General features: G+C 40.5%; 1 long non-coding RNA gene across 1 annotated transcript in view; it reads right to left on the bottom strand.

Annotated features, from left to right (window-relative positions):
• Positions 1 to 250: 250 nt before the first annotated feature.
• LOC142826911 (uncharacterized) overlaps positions 251 to 7420 on the bottom strand; it is a 29838-nt gene continuing 22668 nt past the window's right edge. The window contains exon 3 of the long non-coding RNA XR_012901170.1: positions 251 to 344. This is a non-coding gene — a long non-coding RNA (uncharacterized LOC142826911). The remainder of the gene's footprint in view (positions 345 to 7420) is intronic.

Below are 7420 nucleotides of genomic sequence, written 5' to 3'. Positions count from 1 at the left end.
CTAATTTATTCTGAGAGCAAGCATCAAAACTGGTGGATTGAAGAGGAGGAAATCTTTTGCCACTCTCCTCAATGAGGTAGTATTAGTTTATGTGGTTCCTGACATTTCCTAGGGAAAGAATACTTACTGATATGTAAACTACAACAGCTTGTGTGTGCATAATTTAAGTATGAGCACACACACACTACTACCTATTGTATATCACTTTCTTTATATAGGTAGCAGTGTCTTACCTCACAATCAGCAACACGAAGTGACCATAGTTGATCCATGTCCAAGTCATTGGTGAGTGTCTTGAGAGGACCTCAAGACTGTTCAAAATGGAGATAATCCAGCATGGCTTCCTTTAAATAAAAATACTTCACTAATATACAAATTGCTTTCTTTCTTTAGCACCAATTGGTGCCATAGAGAAACTTAAAAGACAATCAACTTAAATTTAAGGCTACTGTGACCAAATATTAGGGCCTCTCAAACTGTTCAGGGTAGCTAGAATAATATTGATCAAAAAGTTTTGATGTCTGTTTCTCAGAAGCCAAAAATATGCAAGTGGTACCCAATTAGTCATCTTCCTCCCATCATAGGCAAACCACTTCTTACTGGAAAGGAAGTTTAATACCAGTGTAAACCACTGGGAACACTCATGTACACAAGCAAGATGCCTGACAAGTGCAGGGAGAACTAAGGGTACGTCTAGACTGGCATGATTTTGCGCAAAAGCGGCCACTTTTGCACAAAATCTTGCCGCCTGTCTACACTGGCCGTGAGTGTTTGCGCAAGAACACTGACTTTAATGTACAAAATCAGTGGTTCTTGCGCAAATACTCCAACGCTCCCGCTCAGGGATAAGCCCTCTTGCGCAAGTATTCTTGTGCAAGGGGGCCAGTGTAGACAGCCACGTTAATTTCTTGCGCAAGAAAGCCCGATGGCTAAAATGGCCATCGGAGCTTTCTTGCACAAGAGAGCATCTACACTGACACGGGTGCTTTTGTGCAAAAGCAAATCTTTTGCACAAAGGCACATGCCAGTATAGACACTCTCTTGCGCAAATACTTTTAACAGAAAAACTTTTCTGTTAAAAGTATTTGAGCAAAATCATGACAGTCTAGATGCAGCCTAAATGTTTCTAGGAAGGGTCAGCTTGGTCTACACTGGAGAAGTGTCTCTAGAAACTCTATTTGGTTTTGAAACTGCTTAGAGCAGCCTAACTTATTCTTCTACTTGTTTACTTCTCTTTAGCCAATACAGGCAGTCCCCGGGTTACATGGATCCGACTTACATCAGATCCCTACTTACAAACGGGGTGAGGCAACCCCGCACTAGCTTCTTCCCCCCAGCAGACCAGGGAGACGCGGAGCGGCTTTTCTCAGCAGACACCTCAGCTTGAGAATAAAGGACTGAGGGAAGTGAGGTGTGGGAGAATAAAACTGAGCTCTGGAGAAATGTTTGGCTAGAGTTTCCCCTACAATATGTACCTGTTCTGACTTACATACAAATTCAACTTAAGAACAAACCTACAGTCCCTATCTTGTACGTAACCCGGGGACTGCCTGTACTACACAATACCCTTCACTTTATTTCCAGTTACACAAAGAGGAAGTATCCTCTACCTAATTGAAGCCAAAACACAGCTCTGCTTAAAAATATATGTGCAATAAAGCCTTAGGTGATACTGTATTGTGTTTATAAAAACCACGATGTAATGACAGCAGAATTGCTAAGAATAAAGTCAGACACCTCATCTTGGCTCCTTTCTGGTTTAAAAAAAAAACCAAACACCATTTCAAACCCATTTCATTATTCAGATATATATTTCCCCTATTAATGTTTTTGTTAGCTTCCATTGACTTTTGGTACATCTTTTGCTGATATTAGTGTCCTGTGTAACATTCTGTGTAATGAGCAAGGTTTTTATACAAAATACACAAAGCTAGTTTCACAGATATGTTAAATTCAGTAAATGCTCAAAAACAAAAAGGGAGAAAGGATTCCTCAGTGGATCCTGAAATGGGAAAACAGGCTCCCCAGTCATTTGTCAATTCTAACTAAATCTTCTGACCATCTCAGAGTTGAATCCAATGTCAGACTTTTATAAACATTAGCAGGTTAGACACTTCTAACACAAAAATTAAGGCTCTCTACAAAACTCTGTATATAGAATAAGGGGATTTTTATTTTTCTCCTCACTACAAAATAGTGTGAATCCAAATATATTGCTTTCAAAAATTGTAGTGATGTTTTATTAAGACTCAAAATATAAATATTTTTCTGGTGTTTCATACATAAGCATAAGAATTTCAGACAGATTTTATGGCTACACTATCCATGTTCAACCCATTTTGCATCAAACATGCAGAATTCAAATCCTATATGAATTTTTAATTTGTATTGTTTTTGCCACTTATACATTTCTGAGATGTTTAAAATGCCTATTGAAATTATAACTCTCATGTTACCATATAGTATAGCAACCCATAGATGAAAAGACACTGTCCTTGCTTTCTACTCCTCTACAGCTCTACCTCTCATTCTTCATCTGCAAAAATTCTGCTAAATCCTGTTTTGTGCTTTTCTTAAGTACAGCTGACAAAACCTTCCAAATTGTATGCTTTGGAGAAGTGAATTAATGTATTTACATTGTCACAAATCAAAACATCTTTCAGTCTGCTTCACGTAAGAACAGGGCTGCTACTATCAAAGAACGTAATTAAGAACATAAGACAGTGACCAATAACAAGTGCTTTGGAAGGAATGAACAGAACACAATCATCAAGTCATCCATCCCTTGTCACCCATTCCCATCTTTTAACAAGCAAAAGCTGAAGACACCATTACTGCCCATCCTGACTATCAGCCATTGATGGACCTATCCTCCATGTATTCATCTACTTTTTTTGAACCTGCTATAGTCTGAGCTTTCACATCACCCTGTGTCAAGGAGTTCCATTAACTGACAGGGCATTGTATGAAGAAATACTTCCTTTTGTTTGTTTTAAACGTGCTGCCTATTAATTTCACTTGCTGACCCCTAAGCCATGTGTTATGAGAAGGGGTAAATAAAACTTAATCATTTACTTTCTTTACCCCAGTCATGATTTTTAGACCTCTCTCAAATTAGCCACTTAGTTGTCTCTTTTCTAAACTGAAAAATCCTAGTCTTTTTAAGCTTTCCTCATTAGAAGCTGTTCCATATCCCTAATCATTTTTGTTGCCCTTTTCTGAAGCTTTTCCAATTCAAATATATCTTTCTGAGATAGGGTGACTACATCTGCATGCAATAAACAAGATGTGTGTACACCACGGATTTGATTTAATATTCTTGGTCTTATTATCTATCCCTTTCTTGATGATTCCCAACATTGTTTACTTTTTTACTGCTGCTGCCCATTTTGGATAGTTCTCTGAAAACATCCACTCAGTGAAACAAAGATCTCCTTCTTGAATGGTACCAGCCAGTTTAAGCCCCATCATTTTCTATGTACAGTTAATATTTTGTTTTCCAGTGTGCATTACTTTACATTTATCAATATTGAATTCCATCTACCATTTTGTTGCCCAGTCACCCAGTTTTGTGAGACCCCTTTGTAAATCTTCAGTCTACTTTGGATTTAACTGTCTGGAGTAGGTTTGTATCATGTACCAATTTATGAAAACTGACAGCCCTATGTTTCCTATCTTTTAACAGCATACCAATCAATCAGAGGATCTTCCCTCTTATCTCGTGACAGCTCACTTTGCTTAAGACCCCTTGGTGACGGACCTTGTAAAAGGCTTTCTGGTAATCTAAGTACATTACATCCATTGTATCCTCCTTGTTCATATGCTTACCAAAGATCCAGATCATTTTTTATAACAGCTCTGCCCTCATCACTATTTACCACGCTACCAATTTGTGCCTCTTAGACGTCGTTGTGATAGGGGAAGAAGCCCTACGCTTCTGAGGCTGCCCTGAGGCGGCTGTGCTCCCAGAGGTTTCTGTCTGAAGTGCTTTGTCAGACAATATAATGCGGAGCCTCATCTCTCTGTCCCGTCTGGCCCTTGCAGTCAGTTTTATGCAATGTGGGCATTTTTGAGGGAAATGGGTCTCTCCCAGACAGCGAATGCAGGAGGAATGGCCATCGGAGGCAGGCATTGCCTCTCGGCAAGTATTGCATTTTTTAAAACCGAAGGGGGATGGCATTTCTTCAAAATATTAAACTGGGTTTTGTTTTTTTTAAGATGAAGAAGCCAACTAGTTAGGCTTTATTCATTATGTACACTACTAACTATAGGAAACTTGAGGGAAGATATTAAAAACAGGATTAAAACTTGGTTATCAACAGGGGAAAAAAACACCCCTTTTTTTTGTACTGGGGGATAACAAGAGGGATATTCGGGAGCAAGGGGGAAGTAACTAGGAAGAGAACAAGCTCACGTAGAAGTAAGAGGAAGAAGGTTGAGGAGATCAATTCACTCCGTCTGCAGCCTGAGGCGGTTGCGAAGAACTGGTGGGGGCTGGACTGAGCGAGCACAGAAAAGAGCACAAACGCCACGAGACACTGCCGCACATGCGCAGTCTGGCCCAGTACTGCTACTGAAGAGTCTCCGATCTGTGGCACCGGGGCCAGCCCAGCACCTACTGTGGAGCACCCACAGGGACTCCACTTGAAGAAGAATCTGCACTTTTTCTATTCAACACCATTGGGTTTACCTATTACCTGGATTAGCTACTGCCTCATCTGAGGAGGCAGCCCTTCCAAACTGTTTATGATTAATGAAATAAAGAATGTATCATTTTGGCTCACTATAACAGAATTTGCTAACATACACTGAACTCAAAGAAAAGAGATTTGGGTTCCTTTAAAGAACAAAGACAAAGCTTAATACATTTTAGCTATTAATTTGGACTCATTATGGAAAAACAACAGTATAGTTTAAAAAATCCCAAATACCTCTTCCTCAGTCCTTGTGAATGTGGGAAAGAGCAACTTCCACATCTTCCAGTTGGGCCAATTTGGAGCAGTCTTGAGTAGCAAATCAGAAGTGGCAGAAGACCATCCCAACCATCCTCTAGTTTTTCACTAAATTTGTAAAACTGCTTAATATTATGAGAATGTGAAATTAGATCCTATCATTACTCATGAGTAGGGGAGAGGAAGTTGTCATGTTAACAATTGCTGGATGAGCTTTAAGTCCTATTTGTGGGGATAAAGATCTCAAATCAAGAAAAAAAAATCATTAACCTACAACTGCTTCAATATGAAAAAAATAAGCAAACTATACTACATTTAAGAAATTGTAGGTTAATCTAGTTTTGCTTAGGGTTTTTTGTTTGTATTACTTTTAAACCAACAGATCCAACTACAGAACGTCAAAACTTACTGGTTATATAGAAGCTGTTTTATCTCATACCCAATTTTCCTTGAATTTATCATTCCAACTTTAACACTCCATTACATATGTTTTTAAACTTCATTTTAAATTAATAGGAACTTACCATTCCCTAAAAACTTCTTCATGCATCCATGCAACATACCTGCTATGGCAAAACTCAAGCTATTCCCTATGTGTCTCATGCTATTGGTTGATAGTGTTAACTTCAGAGGCTTGCTGTGGCCCTCCATACAGTCCTTTTCTCTTTACTAGCAGCACGAGCCACAGCCTACAAAGCCACACTCATTACAGGCTAGCTCATAAATTTGGAGTAAAATCCTCTCTGGAGTTCTGATCTCCTTTCTCAGGGCAGATTTTGAGATGTCTTGGGGAGGTTTTGGGGAAACCCAGGCCCACCCACTACTCCAGATTCTGGCCCAGGAACCTTAAGACAATGGCAACAGGCAGGGTTACTGCCTCTCTCGATCTGGCAGCTTTTCCCAAGGCCACTTCGCCAAATGATCCCTTACCCCCAGTACCTTTCCTTTGGTACCCACTCATCGGTCCTCAGCTCACACCCACCCAGCTCTTCTATACGGTATTGCACTGCCTCCTTCCTGTCCTTCACTCTATTCCTTCTCCCTTCCTTGCCTGGAGGAGACCTTTTAAAGCACCACCACTGACCTTAATTAGCCTGTAGGTTCTAGCAAGCTCTAATTGACCCCCGGTGCCTGTCTAATTATACTGGATTTAGGCATGCCCCTCCCCCCCGCACGCTTTTGTTTTTAACCCAGGAAAGAGAAAGCTGTGCACCCAACCTCCAGCATGTCTTCCCTCCATGAGCAAGTGGCAGACATCTGGTCTGGATCTTTCACACTGCTTAAACACACAAAAGTACCTATAAACTAATCAAATATATCTTCTATGGGCTTAGAAGGAAGAAAGGTTGTTATTAGAGTCACAGTTCATGGTAACTGTATCTGTATTCCCCATCTGGTCCCAGATGGTTTTAGGCATCTGGCTCCTCAGCCAACACCTCACTTGGAGACTTGCATCTCTTCTACTCCTGACTGGTAATTTTCCAGACTGCACATTTCCATGCCTATGCTATGATATGCCAATCAAAGCTAGGCCCCCAGAAAGGCCCGCATCTGCATTTTACTTTCTTTCCAGAGGCTATGAACAGCATAACTCCCTGCCATTCAGGGTTCTTTCTGAATTCGCATGTTTACTTCTAAGATGAAAGCATCAGAGAGCACACAAATACACCAGGAGACCCTACATGCATATGCTAAAAAACACCCTTATTAGCAGTCACTCCCACCTTCATCCTCGGGCTTCAGGAAAGGTAAGTCCTTCAAAACTCACAACTGGGTTTTCCTGTTATTACAGCTTCATAACCATCTCTGCTTCAGAACCAGAACCACTGTAAATAACTCATTCTTTCCTTTATATAGCTTGGCCCTTTGATCCTGGCTTCATGTAAACGGTGATCAACAGATACTGGCTCATTCCTCAGGGCATATTTTCAAATGGCTGGGGTTTGGCATAACCAGAGATGGGGAATTTGCATTCAACTCTTAGACATTCTGCAGGAAAAGCTCTTAAAACTGTTCCAAAGTCCATTCTCATATGAAACATTTTCAGTTTGGTCCTTTGAAACTTCAGCTCCCACATCTGTCACATCTCTTCCCTCCCTGTGGGCACGTCTACACAGCAGGGCTAAAGCCGAGATGATCTAGCTCAAATTGCATAGCTTAAGTGCATAGCTTAAGCTATTTCGACTTATTTCAGCTTTTGGCGCTGTCTCCACAGCAGGAAGTCTGGAGAAAGAACACTGTTCCTCCAACTTCCCTTACTCCTCGTACAATGAGGATTACAGGAATTGGAGAAAGAAACCTTCCAGCTTGACTTTATTTCAACATTATGTAGAAATAACTGCCTGCTGTGTAGATGCAGACTATGTTATTTCAGAATAATGTCAGTTACAGGCAATCCCCGGGTTACGTACAAGATAGGGACTATAGGTTTGTTCTTAAGTTGAATTTGTATGTAAGTCGGAACTGGC

This window comes from Pelodiscus sinensis, chromosome 1, assembly GCF_049634645.1.
Source record: "Pelodiscus sinensis isolate JC-2024 chromosome 1, ASM4963464v1, whole genome shotgun sequence".
NCBI classification, from domain to species: Eukaryota; Metazoa; Chordata; order Testudines; family Trionychidae; genus Pelodiscus; species Pelodiscus sinensis.
Note: the sequence above shows the minus strand (reverse complement) of the source record. Positions and strands in the feature narration are given on the sequence as shown.